The sequence below is a fragment of the Lontra canadensis genome, unplaced genomic scaffold, assembly GCF_010015895.1.
Source record: "Lontra canadensis isolate GAN:19392208 unplaced genomic scaffold, GSC_riverotter_1.0 scaffold35, whole genome shotgun sequence".
Classification (NCBI taxonomy): Eukaryota; Metazoa; Chordata; class Mammalia; order Carnivora; family Mustelidae; genus Lontra; species Lontra canadensis.
The window spans coordinates 4,011,788-4,035,545 of record NW_022631029.1 but is presented as its reverse complement, the minus strand read 5'-3'; the positions used below and the strand labels follow the sequence as shown (position 1 = coordinate 4,035,545).

Below are 23,758 nucleotides of genomic sequence, written 5' to 3'. Positions count from 1 at the left end.
AATCTTTAAAAGAAAATGTTTTATGAAAAAAATAAAGTCTAATCATTTGAACTGGCAATGTTCTGTCAATGATACACAAGTCCTGAGAATATTACAGGTATGGAGTGACTTGACCAATTCAACCAATGCCTTCAAACCAAGAATTCAGTTTGCTACACTCCTACTTTCCCCAAACCATTGAACAACTGGGGAAAAAAAATGTGCTTCCTCTGCAGATGTGAATAAGGTTGTAGTGGCAAAGTTTTCAGAACCTGCTGAGTAAATCTGCCCAAAACAGACAATAAAACTAAAAATCTCTTATCACCACCACAAAAATCCACCAAGTGAAGAGAATACTGGCCTGAAACCTGCTCACCTCCAAGGTCATGTCAAGCAGCTGCCTCTAAGGTAAGAATGTGTGGAGTATAGTTTAACAGCCACTAAATCAAAGGCTAATTGCACAGAACAACTGGGATTAGAGGAAATGTTATGCTGGGATTAAATGCTGGTTTAAAGCCACAGGGTTCCTTTTTTTCCCACTTCCCTTCCAAATAATTTGATGACCTTTTTAGGAGAGATCTCCTTACAATGAGCTCTAAAGACCTCCAAATTGTGAGGCTATGGTGGAATTTTGTTATAGAGAAAACCCAAAGCCTCAATCTGAGTGTTTCACTGTGTGATAATTGAGATGTGCAACCTTACGGGGATCACCAGGCAGTTGTCATCTGGAGGGAGAATTTTGTCTTAGAGGTGAATGGAGGAGTGAGGAGCTGGGATACCTCTTACTTGGGAATATTTCCTATTTGTCCTCACAGTCATCCTAGGAGATCAAAGATATATTCCCTGTCTACAGACAGGAAAGCTGAGGCCAGGTAGCCAGGCAACCCACCCAAGGGTGAAAAACAGTAAACCACTCAGGTGCAAAGCCTGATCTGTCCAATTTCCAGGCCAGCTTGGGAGCTGTAAGTCTGGAAGGAGCCTAGGATTCAGTCCCAGGCTCTCCCATTTGCCACTACATGCACCATCAGGAGGCAACCCACTTCCCATCCTGGGTCAGAGACTACCTAGGAATAAAGCCAAAAGTGCTAGGGGCTCCTCCTGGTTCTTAAACGCAAGAACCCCTGGCAAATACCTTCCCATCTCACACATGGAGGCACTATCAGAACATGAGATTTAGCAAACCCAGGAAAAGGGTTATCTCCTTTCCCCTAGTGGGGCCCCACCAACCCCGCTATCCTATATCACTAGAGAGGCGCCCAGGCTAGTTGAAAAAACATACAAAATCTGAACTCATAAAGGCTGGAGCCCACTCCCAGTTGTAGAATAATCAGCAAGGTGGCCCTAGAAAGTGTCACCCTCTCTAGGGGACTCCAGCTTCTTCCATCTAGAACATGAAGACAGGCTATTGCTCCAAGGGGCACACAGCATACAGTGACAGTTTGTCCTCCAAGTGTGGAGATGTTCCACACCTGAAGCAAAGCAGTGCCTTGTGCCCTGCCTCATCCATTCTAATCGTTAACAGCACTCACTGAACTATATACACACACTAGGCCCTGTGCTAAGCCACTTGAATTTATTATCGCCTTCCAACTCAGTTGTTCAAGGAAGACATTACCTCCTTTTTAGAAACTGGAAACAGAGGGTAAGGTTCAGTCAGCAAGGTCACATCACTAGGAAGTAGCAAGTGGAACTTACACCCAACAGGGCAAAGCCAGGGCTGGTCCATGACACCACTGCAGGGACCTGCTGCCTGGGAATAGGCACAGGGGCTCACTTCTCACTCAGCAAACAGCAGGCAGCCCTGGATAAGCAACTGGTTGGCCACTGTTTTAAAGTGTGCTCAAAGGCATCACCTCATTTAGGCTGAATTAAGTCTGAAGATTCAAATCAAAAGATCTGTTCAGCAGGGAAGGTCAGGCAGTGCCACGTCTGGGGACAAAGCTGCAGGAGGGAAGGCTGAAAAATTCTTCAACCTTCAACAAGTGGAGACTTTCTCATCAACCCCGCACTGCTTCTACCCTCTCCAACCACCCCTACCCGCCCCTCAATCCCCAGCTGCAGCTAGCTATCTTTGAGGCCAAGCAACCACAAAGTACAACAGTCTCAAACGTTCCCCAAAACTCCTACTCCAATTTACTCCAATTTCCTAATCCAACTTGCAGGTACTGTCCACATCCTGCCAGGACACTACTCTATCGCAGATGCTGGTCTCTCTCATTCTCAGACAGGTATCAAGCCTTCAGTCCTTTCATGTAAGGAACCAAGAAACAAGAAGGCAAGGCCCTTGGCAAACTTAACCTAGAAACAGGGTAACCCTTCTGAGGATCACGAGAAAGTGGGTGCAGTGCACTGAGAAGCTGCAAGGGCCCTTCTCCTGCCTCCCCCACCACCACCTCAGAGGGTTTTGGAGGATTCCCAGTCACTTCCTAAGGCTACCTGAAGGTATTCAATTAGAGTAAGTTCCTTTGTCTTCTAAAAGACTAACCTACATTTTCATCAGACAAAAAGAGGTCACAAATACAGCCTAGAAAATGAAGGGAGGGGCAATAAGCCCATGGTCTGACATTCCTCTTGACTAAAAAGTCTTGAATCACATTTGCCAGCATCTACAAGTATGCAGGATCTGTCCCCAGCTGGTACTTTTGTTTCTAAGAACACCAGCCTCACTACTTTCACTTTCCTGACACCACTTCAGGTCCCATCTTTTATTTCAACCTTAACCCGTGGCCTTCTAATTCAATGCAAGATACAGTCTTCTACAGTTAGAACATCTTACCCAAAAGAATAGCAACCTGGAAGCCAGACCATCTATCTAACCTTCTAAAAACAGTTCAGATAACTCAAGAGCATCCATACTACCAACCAACCACACTTAGCAGTCAACCACAGTTCTGTGAGCCTCAAACTACGACAGTGGCAACTTGTTCTTCCAGTTTTGCCACACTTCCCAACCCAACAACAGTTAAAAGGAAATCCCAGAGATGCTCTATTACCCCAGGATGACTGCTCATAAAGACCTCACCTAATCACCTGTTTCATAATCTTCCCAGTTTTCTACAATGAGCATAAATTAACTCAATTATCAGGGGGAGAAAAAGTCTAGGGAAAATAGCCTTGCTCATTCCATCTAATGGCACAGAAACATCACAAGTCCAAGCAGGTAGTTCTCCAGACAAGCATTTGAGTTGCCCATGGTTTTGGAGATTAGCACACTGACAGTCCTTAACTGAACTCATTGATAAGGCAGTTACATTTTTGGTCTCTGTGGGGAACTGACATATCCAAGACTCTGATGGTCCTTCTTAATTTTTCCCTAAGAGAACAAATATTAGAAAATGCCGGCATTTGGGGTTCCTGGGTGGCTCAGTTGGTTGAGTATGTGCCTTCAGCTCAGGTTCCAATCCCAGGGTCCTGGGATCCCCTGGGATGGAGTCCCCAACAAGCCCTTGGCTCAGCGGGAAGTCTGCCTCTGCCCCCTCCCTTCCACTTGTTCTCTCGATCTCTCAAATTAAAAAAAAAAAAAAAAAAAAGGATTTTATTTATTTATTTAAGTGAAGAAAAAGAAAATACCAATATTTGGGGCACCGGCTGGCTCAGTTGGTAGAATACGTGACTCTTGGTCTCTGGGTCATGAGTTGAAACCCCATGTTGGGGGGTAGAAATTACTTTAAAAAATGAACAAAACGGGCACCTGGGTGGCTCAGGCAGTTAAGTGTCTGCCTTCAGCCCTGGTCATGACCCCAGGGTCGTGGGATCGGGCCCCATGTTAGGCTCCCTGCTTCCCCCTCTCCCTCTGCTTCTCCCCGACTCATGCTCTCCCTCGTGCATGCACGCTCTCTCAAATAAATAAAATCTTTTAAAAAATAATAAAGAAAGAAAAAAAGAAATTAAATGTAGGGGGGCGCCTGGGCAGCTCAGTGGGTTAAGCCTCTACCTTTGGCTCAGGTTGTGATCTCAGGGTCCTGGACTCAGCCCCGCATCGGGCTCTCTGCTCGGTGGGGAGCCCGCTTCCCCCTCTCTCTCTGCCTGCCTCTCTGCCTACTTGTGATCTGTCAAATAGATAAATAACATCTTTAAAAAAATAAAAATAAAAAAATAAATGTAGGATTGTTGAAAGAAAGGAAGAAAAAGAGAAAGAATGAAAGAAAGAAAGCCAGCCGACATTTCAGAATGGCTTCACTATTTCCTACCTGTGCCCTTCAGAAGCATCCTTCAGTGGTCTGCTATCTAAGGCCCAAGGTGGTCCTGGCTGTGAATTCCATCACATGGGTCCCTGTCTTGTCCTCTTCAATAGCAGTCCCACTGTTCTCAAGGTAAATCCAAGACCCTCTTACGTCTCTGTGCATGTGTCTCTCTCTCTGCTCCAACCACCCTAATCTTCCTTCAGTCCTAGACACTCTATCAGAAATGCTCTTCCCATTTCTCTTTACCTACTTAGCTCCTACACGCCCTCCAATCCCAGCTGGAGAAAGGCCCCCTTGAGTCTTGCTCACCAGGTCACAGCATCCTTTTCTCCTTGACCCTTTTAAGTTTCCCCATGTTTATGAGATTAATTATGATTTCTCTCCCACTAATCTCATGGTAAAATCCACTGAGCAGGGATTCCTAGTGCAGTGCCGGAGGCACAGTGTACACTTCGGTATTTATTGAATAAGTCTACCCAGAAATCACTCTTCACAAAGTCAGAATTCACAAAATACATGATGCAAAGCAAGTGAGAGCTACTGAAGAATTGAGAACTGGAGTCTTTAAACTGTATTTTATTACTCAAATAAAAAATGTTTCTTGGGGCACCTGGGTGGCTCAGCTGGAAGAAAGTATGCAACTCTCAATCTCAGGGTTGTGAGTTCAAGCCCCACATTAGGTATAGAGATTACTTAAAAATAATGATAATGAAAAATATCTTTTTGAAGCGATTTCTTATTTTTCAAATAATCATAAAACACAAAGATATAAAAACCTTTAAGGGGGAAAAAAAACCCCATTCCTCACCCTAACCCAGAAATTCTGTTAACATTCTGGTACAAATCCTTCCAGGATTTTTCCTACCACGAGAAACATTCTTTCTTTCCTCGCTATCAAAATATACGATTGTACCTGTACCCCTGGAGCTAATAATACATTATATGTTAATTAAAAAATTAAAAAAATATATACGATTGTAGGATTTGCCAAATGATACTGCATTAATAGAGGTGACTTGACATTTAAAAAAAATGATGTCGTCTGGGTGGAAAAAACAATGCATCCAAATCGGTAATACAGGACCCATCCCAATTTCTACATCACATCCAAGATGAGAGGTCAGAGTCTGCAAAAATCAGCTTCAGAATTTTAGGGAAAGAATACGGGATGAAAAACAAAGAATGGGGGACTACATGAGGAAAGTATCTATTGCAAATTGCTCTCAAAATCTCCACTCTAAACTACCTCTCTAGAAAAAGGCCAACTTGGGGCACCTGGGTGGCTCAGTGGGTTAGGCCTCTGCCTTCGCTTCAGGTCATGATCTCAGGGTCCTGGATCGAGGCCTGCATCAGGCTGTCTGCTTGGCAGGGAGCCTGCTTCCCCCCACTCTCTGCGTGCCGCTCTGACTACTTGTGATCTCTGCCAAATAAATAAATGAAATCTTCAAAAAAAAGGTAAAAGAAAAAAGGCCAACTTTTAGGAGTTGGAAGCTGAGGAAACAAATGCAAAGGAGCAAGTCTGTGGCCTGGATCCTTCAGGGCCAGCTGGTAACTCTGCTCTCTGAGGACAACACAGGGCTACAATGGTGTCCCTAAGTTATTAGGTCATCCCCCCTACTCCCAGCAGAAGTAGCCTGGAGCCTGGACAAGTAAATGACCTCTTGTTTTAGGAGGGACCAGGAAATGTTCACACAGTGGTTTGCAAACAGGAACACTCCCGGACTCTGATGCCCCAAACATCAGGCTCAAGCCAAGGTCTGCCCCTCTACAACTCAGCAGCCTTGGACAAGCAGCCTGGCCTTCAGGAGCCTCAGTTTCCTCAGCTGTAATGTGGGGATTATATCCTCCACCACACTGGAGTGTTATGGGCAAGGAAGATGTGTGTGTACAACTGGCATTCTAATCTGAGGGCTGTTGTCTACCCTGCCCTCCTCCACAGTTTGCTGTCAGGTGTAACATGCTACTAATCTTAGCATCATGATCTGGAGCCAGCAAACATTATTTCACCTCATCTAACTTAAAAGAAAACTTGTAACCACTACCAGGAAAAAAAAAAAAAAGAACATCAAAGAACAGTCAGTACCAAGTCTGAAGCAACTACACAGAAGGCTGCCTGTCCCTCAGTTTATCTGTGCTGCCACAACCAGAAGGTGTCACTGTGCGAAATGGACACAGAACCACTTAACAAGCACTGTGTACTCAAGAAAACTAAAAGAAGTAAAAGGGTGAGGAAGAGAGAAAAATTAAAGGCTCAAGTGACTCACCCGGACTTTGATCTAAAGAATCCAAAGCTCTCAAGATAAGGATGAACTACACAGCTAGAAACGATGGGTCAAATACACAAAATTAAATAGCCCCCGCAAAGTTCCCAGGGCAGGGCAGAAATGCGCACCCAAGGGCTGACATTCAGTTCCTGAGAGAGGGCTCCCCATTCATTTCTGGGTCCCAGTGTGTTCACACACACCAAGTGTCAATCACGCTCTAGGCTGGGGCCCTGCCCATAAGCCTTTCCTTGTTGAAGTGATCAATTCCGATTCTTGGCAATAATCCCTTTAAAAGGCCAGCTGCTGCTGTCTAGTCACTGATGCCGACCCATTCCAGGTGGGGGTAAAAAATCAATACAGCCACCGCCTAAACCGGGAGGCAAATTCGAAGTGTACGGGCCTATGAAGGACTCGAGCCCAGAGTGGGGGGAAGGGTCCTGCGGCTCTCGGGGGTCAGACAGTAAGGGCGCGAGCAGGGAGAGGGCCGGCCCTGCAGGCGTGGGCGCGCGGGGACTCTTATTCTGACACGGGATCCTCCGCCGCCGCCGTCGCCGCCGCCGCCGCGGGGTTCAGCGCAGCGGCCAGGCCGGCCCGGGACCCCCGCCCCGCCTTGCCTGGGACCCCCCCGCCCCGCGCGCCCACGTGCCGCCCGCCCGCCGCCCCCTCCCCCGCCAGTCCCGGCCGCTCGGAAGCTACCCCTGGAGGCCCAGCCCCTCCCCCGGCCCCGGAGGAAGCGCAGAAGGAAGGGGGGCGACGCCGAGACTTTCCGGGACCCCCGCCTACCCCGGCCCCCACGTGCCTGGGCGGCGTCGGAGCGCGGAACTTTCTAGGGTAGCGCTAGGAAGACGCTCCCAGAATACAAGGAGCAGATAGAACTCACTCGCCCGCTCTCACTTTTCTAGGCTCACGCGGGGGTCCCTCAGAGCCCACTGACCCCCGGACCCTGCCCGACCCTCACCACCCCCGCCGCTCCAAGCTCCACCTCACAATCCCAGTCCGGACCCCACCCCCCGGCCCCTGCTCCCCGCCAAGTTTGGTCCAGAACTTACCGGGCCGCGGGCCGGCCGGGCCCTAGGGCAGCGCGCGGGTTCGCGGGGCCGTGGGGTCGGGGTCGCCTGCGGGGCCGGGCGGCCGAGGGGCCGGGGGCGCGGGGCCGCGCGCGCTCGCTCCGCCTGTGGGGCCGCCCGGGCCCGCGGCGCTCGCTCCGCCGGTCCGCCCGCCCGCCCGCGCCGCCGGCCAGATAATGCGCCCCTCGGCCGCACACATGGAGCCCGGCGCCGGCGTCACCGCCCGGGACATGCGCACCAGGTCAGCGCGCCCGGCCCGCGGCCCCCAAAACACCGGGGAGCTCTTAAAGGCGACGCCGCCCGCCCGCGCCCGGCTGGGCGGGGACAGACGGCCGAGGGGCGGGGCCTTATTGTGGGGGCGGGACGAGTGTGCGGGGAAGGCGGGGTAAGGGAGGCCGGCACCGCCCCGGAAACACCGCCTCTTCGGACTGTGCTCCACGCGCCGCCCAGCTCCGCCCGTTGGGTTTCCCACGCGGGTTCGGGCGGGCTCCCTCCCAGCGGAATCCCAGTGCCTTCCACAGGGCCGAAGGGTCGTCGCCAGCTCACCGGAGGCAGAGCCTGGCGGACCGCGCCCAGGGCTGACTCACGACGCGCTCACTACTGACCTCGCTCCAGCTTAGCTACAAGACCTGGAGCAACTCAGCTGCTTCTGAAAAGGAGGTTAAAATGCCACCCCTGTGGGGGTCCTCACACACAAGCTGCGCTCCCAGGTATCGGCTAAACCATCACGTCTGTGCAATAAAAAGAGTTCAACAGAGTAAGCTCCAGACCCACCCCCTTCTAGACACTTGAGGATGACTGCTCTCCCTCTCCCAGTTACCTCCCAATCTGCAACCCCCCACCCCCGTGTTCTTGGGAGGTGAACGCCCCCCCCCTCGCCCCGGAGAGCAAATCTACCTTTCTCTCTTCAGTGACTTGAAGTAAACACGGGAAACAGTCTAAACTGAGAAAGGATGGGGTTTTGGGTGTGTTAAACTACATAAAGGGAAACACAATTTCAAGAAAAAAATAAAATATCTAATATAACAAGAAAGTTCTCAATATCAAGATTATGTTTTGAAGAATCACCAAAAAAGGCCCTTTCCATGTTCTTATTCCAGAGTTCAAACAATTCATAAGACTCCTAGACTCCTGATTAGCGGCTTTTGTTTTATAACATATATTAATACACATTCAAACAGCCAAAACAAAAGTTTCACCAAACATACTTAAACCACTTGAAATGCACTCTGATATTAACTATTCTGTTTCATTTCTTTTAAGAGATTCAGTGTAATTTCAACCCACCATTGGTCTTTACTCCAAACCTGAAAAACAATGTAGAACAACTTTTATGTATAAAATTGTTTTCCTGCTATGTGTCCCCCAACAATAAGTTTAAAAAGGCCCATTTTAATTCCGCGCTGAGTTCCACACATAATCAGCAATTTTTTGTCCTTGATTTCACCCCTCACCCCACTCCCCAAATCTTAAAATGGCTTAATGCAACATCTGGCTCAACTCCCCTGGGCCAAAAGCAAAGCATTCCTCAAACAAAATGATACAAAATGCAAACTGTTGACCCCCAAACACCTTCCCTGACCGAGTTTTGTCGGCAGTTTGCTTTGCTACAAAGAATTTCAAATGTTCAAATTCAAAAACCAAACAAAAACAGTCTTATTCTCAAACAGGTGACTTGGTAAAGGAATGCAAGAGGCTCCCTGATCCCATGTGCAAGGACAGGTTAAAAGCAAATATCCAATATTTTCACTGTAATCCGGCAGCTTTATATATTGAGAACTGCTTTACTCTAGGACTATTAATCAGATGATGTATATTAAAGCAATACAAGCAAAATATTACCTCACTGCTCCTCACCTGGGTCTTGATTAACGCCAACTTAATTAACTACAAACACAGCAATGTGTGGTCAGGTGGGAGACCTAAGACTTGAGACAGACATAGAGATTCCAGAGTCTGAACTGGCAAGCCCTAGGTGAGTCACCAAGGTGACAACCACCCTGTTTTAAAGAGAGAGGCATCAGCTGCGACATATTAATGGCACACCCCTGTGGACTGAGGTGTGCACTGGTGACAGGTGGGCTGCTCCAGAGGGCAGTGCCAACATCTCCAGCTGGGAAAGTAGGGGTGGGGGTAGGGTGAAGTAGTTACAGGGTTTATTTCTGTGATAGAAAGAGAAGGCCAGGTGTGTAGATGGAAAAAGTGACAGTAAATCCAGACCTGTCTGGGGTCCCCGGAGCTCAGGCAGGCAAATGCTAAGGCTGCTCAGACTAGAAACCTTGCTACCTCAGTGTCTAGTACTGGACTAAACAGCAAATAGTTCAGCTGGCTGATTATGAAATATGAAGCAATCACCTTTAGATTCCATTCTAAAGCTGAAGAAACTAATTAAAAGACAAATAGGGCTCAAACCATGTTGGGTTTTTGTTTTAAGTTTTCCCTCTGCCCTAAAAACAAGGCAGTCAATTAATACTTAGAGTTACCAGTTAATGTAATACTTTAAAAACACTTCTGTTACTTAGTTAAGCATAATTTCCTTCCAAATTCATTTTAAACTTAATATCCTTCAAAGATCAGATCCTTGCTAATAATAGCCAGGCCTCCTTCCACCCTAAACACCCTAACCACTGCAAAAATATTCTAATTATCTTTCTAACACACTGTTATCTTTCTAACAAGTTATAAACTTCTAAATAGCATCTGAGCCTGTTCCTGCACAACAGAGAAACTAAAGAAAAAAAAAATGGGGCCGAATTCCATGTTCATGGCCTCTTTTATAGCAGAAAATTGGTCAAAGGCTCCATACTAGCGTGAAACTGAAAAGGAGTAGCATCACCTACTGCATGTTTGAGGTACTGTACTTTTTTGTTTTTAATCAGGAGATTTCTTTAAAGTTTCTGGCAGACAAGATTCAAGATGTTTTATGTGATAAACACTGATGGACAAGAACTATCTAAGAGACAACTCATCCCAAGGGTTTCGCAAGCTGAGGAGCCTGCAGGCACCATCTCCAGAAGTTCACAGGCTGGTGGCACGAAAGACAGTATGATTTCTAAGCAGAAAATGCATTCATAGGAAAGACAGGAATCATAGAGGAAGAAGTTGCTCCCCTGCCTGGGGAGGAGTCTGGGAAATCTTTGTGGATGTGACATTTAAGCCAGTTCTTAACAGATGAATATCCCAGGCACCTAGAACAGCAGAGGCAAAGGCCAGAGCTGGCCACACCTGGAGTGTGGGGTTTTGGGGGCAGAGACGGCTAAAAAGGGATGGATTCATTATCCTTTAAACTTTCTAGGTGTCTTTCTCAAAACACAGAATGAACTGTCATCTACTTACTTAAATTCAAAGGCTAAGCAGACCTAGTTCTGTAGACTTTAACCAATTTTGAGATTACTGCTATCAGTGACACTAGGCTCCCACTTGTTTTCTGAGTTCTCTAAAGAATAAACAGGTGGTTCATTCAAAAGTGTACCAAATCTTTTTAAAAGTAAACTTTTATGAAAAAGAGCACTGACTGCTTTCCACACTTTGCATTTTTGTTATTTTTAAAAATATTTATTTATTTTGAAAGAGAGAGCGTGCACGGGGTGGGGTGGCAGAGGAGAGGAAAAGAGAGAATCTTAAACAGGCTCCATACTCAGCGTGGTACCCAACACAGAGCTGGATCTCAAGACCCTGAGATAATAACCTGAACCAAAATCGTGAGTCAGATGCTCAACCAACTAAGTCACCCAGATGCCTCTGGGTTTTACATTTTTAGAGCTCAAAGGTCTAAAACTGTTTTCACTGAGTTCAGGGACAATCATAACTACAATCTCTAAGGGGGGGGTGTTTTAAAGTTTCTTATTTCACCCCAAATTCACACTCACATAGTGACATTACAATGTAATTGGTCAGAAAAGAGAAAGAAAAGATTCATTTCTATGTTAATATTATTTCTTTAGTACTTTGATATTTTTGGTACCTTTTTCAAAGATAAGAAAATAGTTAAAAGGACTATTACAGTGGTACTTTATGAAAAATACAATACTCCCAGTGCATACTCCTGCTAAAAAAAATGTCATTTTTTAAATCACAGCATTCTTACACTAGATTAGGAGTTTGTGGGAGACAGATCTGCACCCTTTTGACCGGTCCCTGTTGTACATACACTGAAAAGCTCTCTGAAACACAGCTCTGTAGAGATGGGCCACTTTGTCAGCATGTTTGTTTGTTGTTTGTTTGTTTGTTTGTTTTGAGTGTCGTATCCAACCACAGTTCTGTATACTTAGTGGCTGGGCAACATGGAGTTCAGGCTCCATCTGTACTTAGTCTCTGTGTGGCCCTAAGGAAGTCCCACTACTATGGAGTTCCGAGCACATGTGCTCCCCTGAAGGGTTAAATACAAACAGCTAGATGTATCACTGTGACCCTAAAGGTATATCTCCCACTGTCCTCATCTGCATGTGTCACCAGTTGGCAAAGAATATCTCTTTTGTACCTATACATGGCTTACCAAAAAAAATGCCCACCTGATGTAGATCAATTTTAAGTCTTTGACAAGTCAGTAAGTGAACTATTTTCTATGAATTAAAAAATTAAAAGGAAAAAAATCAGAAAGCTACAAGGAAAAAGAATAGAAAAGGCTGTATGTCAGTCTTAAGTCTGGAGATCAACCTATTCAAACCTACTTAACAAAGAAAGAGTGCTAGTCACATCATTGATCTGTTAATAAACATCCATGATTTAGACATGAAGAAAAATGTTTTAAATACTTGATATCCAGGGGCTCCTGGGTGGCTCAGTGGGCTAAAAGCCTCTGCCTTAGGGCGCCTGGGTGGCTCAGTGGGTTAAAGCCTCTGCCTTCGGCTCAGGTCATGATTCCAGGGTCCTGGGATGGAGCCCTGCATTGGGCTCTCTGCTCAGCGGGGAGCCTGCTTCCTCCTCTCTCTGCCTGCTTCTCTGCCTACTTATGATCTCCGTCTGTCATATAAATAAATAAATAATCTAAAAAAAAAAACAAAACAGCAACAAAAAAAAAAACCTTGATATCCAATTCATACCCCACTCCCTGGTTGTTAAACAGCAGATATTCCAACTTGACAAAGGAAGGAGGAAAAATATTCCTCCCCAAAGCTTTCCTGATAGGATGGGCACCCCCCTCTCCTCTCCCGGTGCCTAGCATTTCCTATAAAAGACAGAGTGGGTAGGGGGTGCCTGGGTGGCTCAGTCAGTTAAGCATCCATCATGATCTCAGGGTCCTAGAATTGAGCTCAGGGCAGACTCCCTGCTCAGTGGGGAGTCTATTTGTCTCCCTTTCCCTCTCCCCCTCCCCCTGTGCACATGTGCTCCTTCGATCTCTCTTAAATAAATCTTTAAAATAAAAATAAATTTTGGGGCACCTGGGTAGGTCAATCGGTGGGTCAACCGGTGGGTCATCGGTTGAACATCCGCCTTCAGCTTGGCTCGGTGTCCCTAAATAAAAATCTTTTAAAAAAATAAAATAAAGGGGTGCCTGGGTGGCTCAGTGGGTTAAGCCTCTGCCTTCGGCTCAGGTCATGATCTCAGAGTCCTGTAATGGAGCCTCACATCTGGTCCTCTGCTCAGTGGGGAGCCTGCTTCCCCCTCTCTCTCTGCCTGCCTCTCTGCCTACTTGTGATCTCTCTCTCTCGGTCACATAAATAAATAAAATAAAATAAACTTTTAAAAAACCACAAAACTTATTTTGCTGTGTTAAGGATTTTAGACCAACTTAAATGACCATTCTCGGGGCACCTGCGTGGCTCAGTCATTAAGCATCTGCCTTCAGCTCAGGTCATGATCCCAGTGTCCTGAGATCGAGCCCCATATCGGGCTCACTGCTCAGCAGGCAGCCTATTTCTCCCTCTCCAGCTCCTGCATGCTTGTTCCCTCTCTCACTATCTCTCTCTGTCATAAACAAATAAGATCTTTTTTTTTTATTAAGATTTTATTTATTTATTTGACAGAGATTACAAGTAGTCAGAGAGGCAGGCAGGGAGAGAGAAGTAGGCTCCCCACCGAGCAGAGAGCCCAATGCAGGGCTCGATCCCAGAATCCTGAGACCATGACCTGAGCCCAAGGCAGAGGCTTTAACCCACTGAGCCACCCAGGTGCCCCTAAATAAGATTTTTTTAAAAAGATGATAACAATTCTCAAAGAAAAATAACTGAGAAGCAGTCTGCCCAAATTTGTTCTCTCTCTCTTTTTTAAAGATTTTATTTATCTATTTGACAGAGATCACAATTAGGCAGAGAGGCAGGCAGAGATGGGGGGGGCTGGGAAGCAGGCTCCCCACTGAGCAGAGAGCCCAAGACCCTGGGATCATGACCTGAGCTGAAGGCAGAGGCTTTAACCCACTGAGCCACCCAGGCACCCCCCAAATTTGTTCTCTTAAAGCTCCTTAGGTGATTGAATTTCATGTAGACTACATACTCTTTTTTTTTTTTTTTGGATTTTATTTATTTATTTGACAGATCACAAGTCGGCAGAGAGGCAGGCAAAGAGAGGGTGGGGGGGAAGCAGGCTCCCCACTGAGCAGAGAGCCCGATGCAGGGATCAATCCCAGGGTCCTGGGATCATGACCTGAGCCGAAGGCAGAGGCTTTAACCCACTGAGCCACCCAGGTGCCCCATAGACTACATACTCTTAAAAATAGAGTCCAAGTTTGGTCTGATTTCACTAGACATCACTGATATTTCTGATTGACAATGCTTACTAAGAGCTCAATTTAAATATTATTTTCAGGGTGCCTGGGTGGCTTAGTGGGTTAAAGCCTCTGCCTTCAGCTCAGGTCGTGATCCCGTGATCCCAGGACCATGGGATCAAGCCCTGCATCGCATAGGGCTCTCTGCTCCACAGGGAGCCTGCTTCCCTTCCTATTTCTCTGCCTGCCTCTCTGTCTGCCTGTGATCTCTGTCTGTCAAATAAATAAATAAAATCTTTTTTAAAAAAATAAAAATAAATAAACATTATTTTAATCTGAGTTCAATTCTGAATCCTACTGTGGCACATTTTATAAAACTTCCTACCTTTGAAGGTAACTGGACTTTTCTTGCCAAAGGTGTTCAGTTCAAACTCTGATTTTCAGATGTTCATAACCTCCTCAGGTCAAGAGAACTCACCAGGTTGCTTTTCACTTCCAGGTCCCTGCCCCAGCCCATGCTATTCCAATCCCCAGAATGCCTAGCCACCTAACAAGTAGCTCTCCCTATTGCCCCCCTTTGCTCACCCTCCAATTTGGGTCTTTTTCCCAGTTACCCTATCCATGCTTCAGGGGGCACTGCAAGTCCATATAATAAATATACAAAGGCAATCAATGCACAGCAGCGTAAAGCCACAATGAGCTGAGGAAACTCAATGGGAAAAATCTGCCAATCTGGGAACCTCTAGATCATCGGTCCTCGGTTAGACCCAGCTTGTAGTCCCAATGTGGACTGGTTTGCTCTCAGACAGTATAAACTGCCATAGGTAGCTATCCAAACTTGGGTGCCAATCTTAATAGGGTCAGTAAGCTTTTATATGATTCCATAACAACTACCTTTATTGGACACCTACAACAATCTGGCCACATGCTTCATTCTTATCATCCCCACCTCACAAATGAAAAACTGAGACTCAAAGAAGTTAGGCCATTTGCAATAAAGCCACTTTCCTGAGGTCACAGAGCCAGCAAGTGGCAGAATCTGGATACAAACCCAAGTCTTTCTAACTCGGAAGCTTCTACTCCATAGAGGGTACTGTTCTAAGATAATGAAGACAAGTAACGGTAAACCATTCTTCAGGAGCATACTCTTGCAGAAGGACCTTCTAATGTCTGCTTCCTTGAGTTCTACATTCATCTCCAGAGTAGCCCTCTGTAGGCAAGTTCCTGTGGTTATGCAACAGGAAACCATCCTGTTGTCTACCCTGCCAGACAATCCTAAGTTTGTGGGTACACTAGCTGAACCCCCAGAACTGCCAAGTACAAGTCCCCTGGTGGCTTCCAGCTCTGAAAAAGCAGCTGACCAGGAAAAAGTGAGAATCTGAACATGTTTTCTATGCTCAAACTGGGGCACAGGAACTCCGCTGGAGGTGGAGGGCAAGGAACAGGAAGTGAGGAGGAAGCAAGCATCCACTTCCCAAGGGCAGCAGAGCCAGAGGTGGGAGCCTGATCATGTGCACAGTTGCCATTACTTGTCCACGCCCACTTCCGGCCAGAGCCTGCCTCTTCACCTCGGAGTCAGTATTTTGGTTGAAGGAAAGGAAGACAGACTACTAGAAACTCTCCTTGTAATCTCCCTCTTCCCCTTGGAGCCTGTATCCTGAATGAATACCCACCCCTGCTCTCTGGCTCCACCCCTCACAAATACCCTTAAGAAAAGCACCTGTCATATAATTGATCTCCGTGGACTCACATCAAATCTGACCACAACATAGCAAAATCAAAATAGTGCTTTCCCAGTCCCAGTATAAGGGGGAACCCTAGGCAAGACGGAACTGTGTGCCAAGAACCTACTAATACACAAGAAAGCAATCTATTAGAAATCTCACTTTTCTTTCCTAGGCTATAAACAACACCCAAGCACTCTACTTGTCTGAATTTGTTTTTAAGGATTTCAAACAAGGTGTAAAGGGCTTTTAGAACTGTTTATCTCTCTGCGTAATATGCACTGCCATGTAGAAACACCACAGGATTCCAAAAACACACTGCCACCGACTTCAAGAAGAGCAAAGCTGAAAATACTTCTGGCAGTGACCATCCCAAATTCTCTCTTGTGTCTCTAAGATTACAGTCACAATCACCCTGGATCAACTAGAGCCAAAAGCCAACAATCAACCAGGAAAACGCCAAAATTTCTGCCTCCTTTTAGAGGGAAGAAACAGAAGCAAGTAACCCAGTGAGGAAATCAGACGGATAGTGAGGTTTCACTTCTAACCCTCCAAGAAACTCTACTCCAAGTTCCCAACATCCAAGGATAGTCCCAAAGAAGTCCTGCAATAGTCTTCCATTCCATAGTTTGTTTACTTGTCTGTGACTGGGATGTATGCACCCTGAAAGCCGACTTCAAGGGTGCCTGGGTGGCTCAGTTGTTAAGCTCTGACTTCGGCTCAGATCATGATCCCAGAGTCCTGGGATTGAGCCCCACATGGAGCAGCCTGCTCCATGGGAAGCCTGCTTCTCCCTCTCAAACTCCCCCTACTTGTGTTCCCTTTCTCGCTGTGTCTCTCTCTGTTAAATAAATAAGTAAAATCTTAAAAAAAAAAAAAAATGAGGGGTGCCTGGGTGGCTCAGTGGGTTAAAGCCTCTGCCTTTGGCTCAAGTCATGATCCCAAAGTCCTGGGATCAAGCCCCACATCGGGCTCTCTGCTCACTGGGGAGCCTGCTTCCTCCTCTCTCTCTCTCTGCCTGCCTCTCCACCTACTTGAGATTTCTGTCTATCAAATAAATAAATAAAATCAAAAAAAAAAAAAAAAGAAAGAAAGAAAGAGGGGCACCTGGGTGGCTCAGTGGGTTAAGCCTCTGCCTTCAGCTCGGGTCATGATCTCAGGGTCCTGGGATCAAGCCCCGCATCGGGCTCACTGCTCGGTGGAGAGCCTGCTTCCCCCTCTCTCTCTGTCTGCCTCTCTGCCTACTTGTGATCTCTGTCTGTCGAATAAATAAATAAAATCTTTAAAAAAAGAAGAAAGAAAGAAAGCAAGCAAGCAAGCTAACTTCATCCATCCTGCTCACTGCTAGGCCCACAGCACTCAGCATTGTGCACTGTAGGTACACAGACATTTATTGCTGGATTATTTGCTGGTGTAAGAGGAAGTTACATGAGTCAAAATATTTAACACTATTTTTCAATCCAATTTAAGTTAAACTAAAAAAAAGAGAAAAATGCCCTACGTTATGGCCACACAAGAAAACCTAGTTTAGTTGAGTGCTCAAACTGTCCTTTATAAGACAGTTTGAAGGGATAAATTCTTTTTTTTTAAAAGACTTTATTTTTATTTATTTATTTATTTATTTATTTACCTGAGAGAGAGAGAGAGAGAGACAGATAGTGACAGAGATAGCGAGAAGAAGCACACGCTGGGAGGAAAGGGAGAAGTAGGCTCCTGCAGAGCTGGGAGCCAGACATGGGTCTTGATCCCCGGAACCTGGGATCATACCCTGAGCCAAAGGCAGATGTTTAACCAACTGAGCCACCCAGGCACCCCTGAAGTGATAAATTTTTATTTGGACAACAAACCATTATAAGCAAAGGTAGCCAGGCTGCAGAGAGGATAAAGCCAAAATTAATACTAGAAATTAAAAATAACATCTTCCATTGATTTGGATGGAACGACTTCATACAGTAGTTATTTCTCAGTTCCCAAAGAGGTCAGGTTCTTTCTTATCATCAAGATCCACAGGGATTTAATGCCTCCAGTGCTGTCTCCAACAGGAAGGAAACCCTGACTTCCCTAGCTATTTCAGTTATATAAATCAACAGTTGATCGTCTAGAGTTAGAAGCTGAGCAGTGTTGGGACCCACATGCCTTTTAGAGCTCCCCACCGACGGATAACCATGTTACATTACATCTAATAAATGTACCTAGATCAATATCATTTCTAACTATCCAAGGGTTTTTATTGCTGTAAGGACCTTTCAATTAAAAAAAAAGGTTAAAAAAAAAACTTCCTGTTAGATAAAAGAGACTTGGTAGTGGCGCCACCATCCACCAAAGTGACGTCTGTGGCACACAAAAAAACACAGCATAATTTCAAAAGGGATAGTGATCCCTTTAAAGTTATTTACCTTATTTTTTTATATTTTTAAAATAATAAAACTTTGTTCCTTTTTCTTTAATGGAATTATTGTCCTTAAAAGAATTAAGAGAAACTTAAGATTGGTGGGTTCTTTGCCTCAATAGCAAAGTTGAGAGAGAGAGACAGACAGACAGAGACAGGCAGGCAGACGGAAGGAAAGAGGGAGGGAGAGGGTATCATTTCAAAGGTGGGGGGGAATCCTTCAAACCTGGGAGTAGCCCAGTGGAGGCCTAGTTCAGATTTTCACCCATTATTTTCCCCTGGGTTTTAGATATTAGAGGCAAGTGCCATCTGTCACCACACTAGTAAGTGAAAAAGGTTAGACCCAACTCACTGGCCATGATTTTAGAGCTTTCACTAATGGCTAAAAAAGAATCCTCTCAACAACAGTAACAAAGGGTGTCCTGCCCACGTTAGCCCCCTATCCCCTCCCTACCCCCAGAGGCTGAGTTAGCATCTTCTACAGCTCTCTAGATCTTGGGAGCTCAAGGTGAACTCTGATCTCCTCATGGGCACTAAGCCACACACTGGCCCTCTCAATGCACTATTATTATGGGACATCAAATGCCTTTGTACATCATTTTCTCAGTCTTTTGTCCCCAAATCTGATCCATTACACCAAAAGAACATTCTGCTTTCAAGGTTCTAATGTGTAAGAAGAGACACTCACCAAATAACTGCTGTATATCACTCACTTAAACAGTCCCAAAATATACATATGATCCTTTAGGTTTATAGTTCATCTACGTTTTTCTTCCCACAACTCTTGAAGTTCGTTATAATCTTCTATTTTGCCTACAGTCTAATTATAGTAATACATCTCCCTACTTGCCCTCAACTCACAAATTATCCCATTTTACAGAGGCCGAAGGCAAGGCCAAGGCAACACAAATGCCTGCTACACAGCAAATCCATCTCACAGCTCCCATCTGAACACAGAAAAACGCTGGAAGACCCAGGGTAGCAATGGGTTTTGCCAGAGACATACCACATTTCCTTCTCTACGGACACATTTAATTTTGGCAGAATATCAAGTGTTTCCTGGTCTGGAAGTCCAGACCAGAACCTTAAACTCCTGAGCATGACAGTCAACCTTTATTGCACACCAACCATGTGCTAGGTGTTAGGCTGGCTGCCTCCCTTTCATTACCTCAGATTCATTCATTCATTGTCTAAGAAGCACTTCCCATCTGTTGGCACCTTCACACACATAGATATGTGACCCCTCAAATATTTAGTAAAGTGCTGATTTTGCATTATAACTTGTACAGGACCACACAACTAGGAAGGACAGACCAAAACCTGGATCAGGTCCTTCTGACTTCAAAGCTCCCCCTTCCCTTTCCAACACCCCATCCTGCTGGTCCTACGGGTTTCATTCAAAATAATAAATATGTGCCAGCACTTCTCTGCGCTGTCTCAGGAAACCCTAAACTCCAAGCTCCCCACCATCCTTCCCCTTCCCCTCAGGGCAGTGCCTACAACTGACCAGGAAGAGGCAGTAGGAGAACATCCAGGTCTGAGGCACCTTCCTGCCTGGACTTGACTACCCAGGAGCAAAGGGCCTAGGAAACTCTCCAAGCGCTTCTCCACAGAAGAAAATAGCTCGAGTTGAAACTTGTGTCCACATGGTCCACCGACAGATTTAGAACTCAAATTATAGCCTCGGCAGGAATCTTCACAAAGGACTCAAATTAAGCAAGACCCAGATGGAAATGAACAGGAGAGAGACAGCCTTAAGTCACATTGTTAAGTGAACTGCAGTTCTAGCAGAGTCAGAGAGAAGTTGTTGAAATGCTAAACCAAACAGTTCAGTCTACATTTCAGAACTCCACTTCAAAAACGTTCTCCCCATGTTTTTAGCTGGAGTCTTGTACATGGACACGAAGTGGTTACAAGTTACTCAGGTTTCAAACTGAGTTCATTCCTGTCCTTTGGACCATCTCTCAATGCCAGCATTCATCTACTTGGGCTCCAGAGAGCTCTGCATTTGGCAAAGCAGATAAAATTAGCTACTGGAGTGAATTTGGAATCCAGGGTGGGCCATTAAAAGAAGCACACATGAGATTTGTAAAAGCCATGTAAAAACTTCCTTTGGACCAGGCTGAAGTTACCTAAAACTTAGAGAAATACTGTCAAATACCCAGTCCTCTGCCTCCCTTCTACCCTTCCTGGATCTAAGGTGACCCATTTCCTGCTTCTTGCCCTGCCATTCAAACCAGATTGGCCCACAAACTGGGGATCCTCTAGAGATCAAGGGGTGAATCAGAGAAAACAGAGCAGGAAGACCTGAAGGAGTGTGTTTTTGCTTCTCCTTTTTGGGGGAGTGTGTGACACTATGCAGAAGGAGGACTGAGGGATGGGACAGGAAGTGGGTCGGTCCCACAGCCTAACAGTGTGATAATGGGGGATAATGGGAGGACAATGCTCCAACCCCGTCCCTCCAGCCTCCACAATGGCCTGACAACACTGTGGTGGCCCATGGCTCAAAATGGAGTAACCAAGATGGTCATCTGGCAACAGCCCCTGCTCCCCCCTCAAATCTAGCAGGTCTCAGAAGGACGAGAGAAAACAGTGCTCTTTGACTGTCTCTCAGAATTCCTTTCCAGCCACAAAATTCTCCAGGTCCTTGGAAGCTGAGGTAAAAGTTCAAAGGACTCCTCCTCCAATCTGGCAAGAAAGAAGACTAAAGAGGGGGTTCACATTTCTGGTCTCTTCTTCCAGAGAGGAAGAGGGTGCCCAAAAAAGAAACAGGGGAACCTTGAAGTTAGGGGATCCACGAAATGAAAGAAGAGTTTCTCCCTTGAGAATAGGGCAGGTAACCACCTCAGGAAAGGGGGACATGTCCTTGGGCAAGTGAGAGGGGAATGCCTCAGAAGCTGGGGCACCCCTCAGAGAAGTGAGGAAACCCACAGTGTTTCCCACCAGCAGAGGATATCTTGGAAAAGTGGAGGCAAACTTAAGAGACATTGAGGATCCCCTGGGAGAAGGACAACCCACATTAGGGGGAGAACCTCTGGAGAAGCCAGAAACCCCTCAGAAAATTGTGGCTTCCATAGATTAGTGGAGAACCTAAAAGAAAATATTTTGGGAAAGTAGGGAACTTTTCCTCTGAGAACTAAGGATCCAGTCAGATGAATGGGCGTTTCAGGGTAGTGGGGGACCCCCTCAGGAAAGAGAAGACACTTATCAAAATGTGGGGGTCCCAGAAAGAGTGGGAATAGTTCAGAAAAGTGGGGAACACGTCCAGAAGGGATTCTGACAGAGGGAGCAACACCTCGGATTAGTTGGGGGACCCTTGGGAGAAGGAGGTCACCCAGGGAGAGGGGAGGGCAGCAGGGAGAGCATCTCAGAAAGGGGGGGGGCCTATGCAAAGTGGGAGACACCTTAGCAAAGCAAGGGCAAAAAGGGGTAAGAGGGACAACAGCTCAGAGAAGCAGGGCTCTCCTCAGAGAACTGGGTGGGGGCTCCCTGGAAAAGCCAGGACGTCTCCTCAGAGAGGGTGTGCCCCCACGAGAAGTGAGGGGGTCCCCCAGAAGCAGGGTGTCTCCTGAGAGAAGCAGGGGTCCACAGGAAATCAAGAGGGGGTCCCTCAGAGACAGAGCACCGCTCAGAGAAGTAGAGGTCCCCTTAGAGAAGTTGGGAGGGGGCTCTCAGGGAGGCGGGGCCCTCAGAGAAGGGATGAGGGGGTCCCTCAAAGGCACGGGGGAGGGAGGGCTCCCTCGCAGAGGCAGGGGGACCCTCAGAAAAGTGGAGCGTCCATCAGAGAAGGGGGGCGCCCCTCGGAAAAGTGGACGTCCCTCAGAGGAAAGTAGTATCTCAGAGAGGTGGGGTCCCTCAGAGAGATGGGGGTCCCTCGGAGAAGGGGGTCTCCCCTCAGAGAGGCGGGGGTCCCCTCAGACAAGAGAGTCCGCGCACCGAAGATGGTCCCCTCAGAGAAGCGGAAGCCCCAGAGAAGCCCGGGGCACCGGAAGCCGGGGACCCGCCACCGGCGGCGCCGGCCCCTCACTCACCGAAGTTGCTCGGCGCCCCTGCGGGCGGCTGCTGGGCCCCGAGTGGCCTCGGGAGGCGGGGTCCGGTCCGATCAGCTCGGGTCCCGCGACGGCGGCTCCCTCAGGTGGCGCCCGCGGCGGCGGCGGCGACAGGACGACGGACGACAGACCGACCGACTGCGCGGGCGGCGCGGAGCGCGCTCGGGTGGCGGGGGTGCGCGTGCGCGCGCCGGGGCGCTGACCCCGGGCGGGAGGAGCCGCCTCGCCGCGCTCGGAGCCGCCGCTCGGTCTCGCCGCTCCTTCTCACACTGAAATTGCCCGCTTCGCAGCCCGGCTTCCCCGGTTGCTAGGCAGATTTCGCCTCGCACACTTCCGGGTTGAGGCGCGTCTCGTCGAGTGGCGGCGCCGCAGGCCAATGAGGTCCGGCCGAGGCTCCGGGGATCCGCGCCCCACGGAGGGCGTGGCCAGCCTCATGATGGACAGTGCCCCAAAGCCAATGAGAGAGCGAGCCGGCTGGCCCTCGAGACCGCGCCGGCGGTCTGGGCGGCCCCGAGGAGGTGGGACGGGGTGACTGACAAGCGATCTGCCAATAGGAGAGTGGAGCGGACCTCGGGGCCAGTCAGGGACCTTCGGGGGCGGGGATTCGGCTTCGGGGCGGGAACGCCACGAGGGGCGGGGACTTGGAGACGCGTCAATTCTTGGCCGGCTCGCTCGGACCCCGGAGGGCGTTTCGGCTGGGCCGCCCGGCGGCCGACAACTGGCTGGGCAGGGGGTTCCCCGCAGTGCTCAGCAGGGGCGCCCCACCCACAATGCACCGGAGAGGGCCTGGGCAGGGCGGGCGTGGGGCGGTTACGCCGGGCGGTGGGCGGGACCGCGTGAGGCGCGCTCTGAGAAGACTGGGCAGCCCTTGGCTTGGCCTTGTTCCCGAGGGAATTCGTTGCCCTGCCCCCCCCCCCCATACCCCACCCACCCCCGCGCCCGCCCGGATCTTTTCTGACAAGAGTTGCGGTTCGACTTCTGAGAAGAATCTTGGGTATTCTTGTCCCTGGCCCCCGTTCTGAGGAGAATCTTCGGAATTCGTTTCCGAGCCCCCATTCTGAGGAGAATGCAGGAATCTTGCCCCTAGCCCCTCTGCTAAAGAGAATCTTGGAGGCTCTTGCTCTGGCTCTCTCCTGAAGAAAGTTTTGGCGATTCTTGCCCTGCCCGCTTTTCCCACTGTGGCCAGGATGAGGGTGATTTTGTAGCTTCGCACCCCTAGCTCTGTTTTCTAAGAAGATTTGTAGAGTTTCGGGTCCTTGCCGCCTTTACTAAGGAGAATTGGAGGAACTTGGGGTCCACTGCCTTTCCTGCAGAGTATTTGCGGAGCAGACCCTGGCTCTTTTCTGAGCGCTATTAGGGGCCACTGGCCCTATCCCTCCCTTGGCTGAGGGACAGTGGGGGCTGTGTGCCGCGGCCTTCATATCTAAAGATAACTCAGGAAATTCCTACGTCGTATGTC

General features: G+C 47.8%; 1 protein-coding gene across 4 annotated transcripts in view; it reads right to left on the bottom strand.

The window, feature by feature from the left end:
* Nucleotides 1–22,597, bottom strand: part of GATAD2A (GATA zinc finger domain containing 2A) — a 103,106-nt gene extending 80,509 nt beyond the window's left edge. For 3 of the 4 annotated variants that reach the window (XM_032867773.1, XM_032867778.1, XM_032867780.1), the window contains exon 1: nt 22,282–22,597. The gene's annotated coding sequence lies outside the window, so the exon portion shown is untranslated. Of the gene's footprint in view, nt 1–7,476; nt 7,597–22,281 lie in introns of those variants that run through there. The other variant, XM_032867774.1, reaches the window with a different exon arrangement.
* Nucleotides 22,598–23,758: the final 1,161 nt, after the last annotated feature.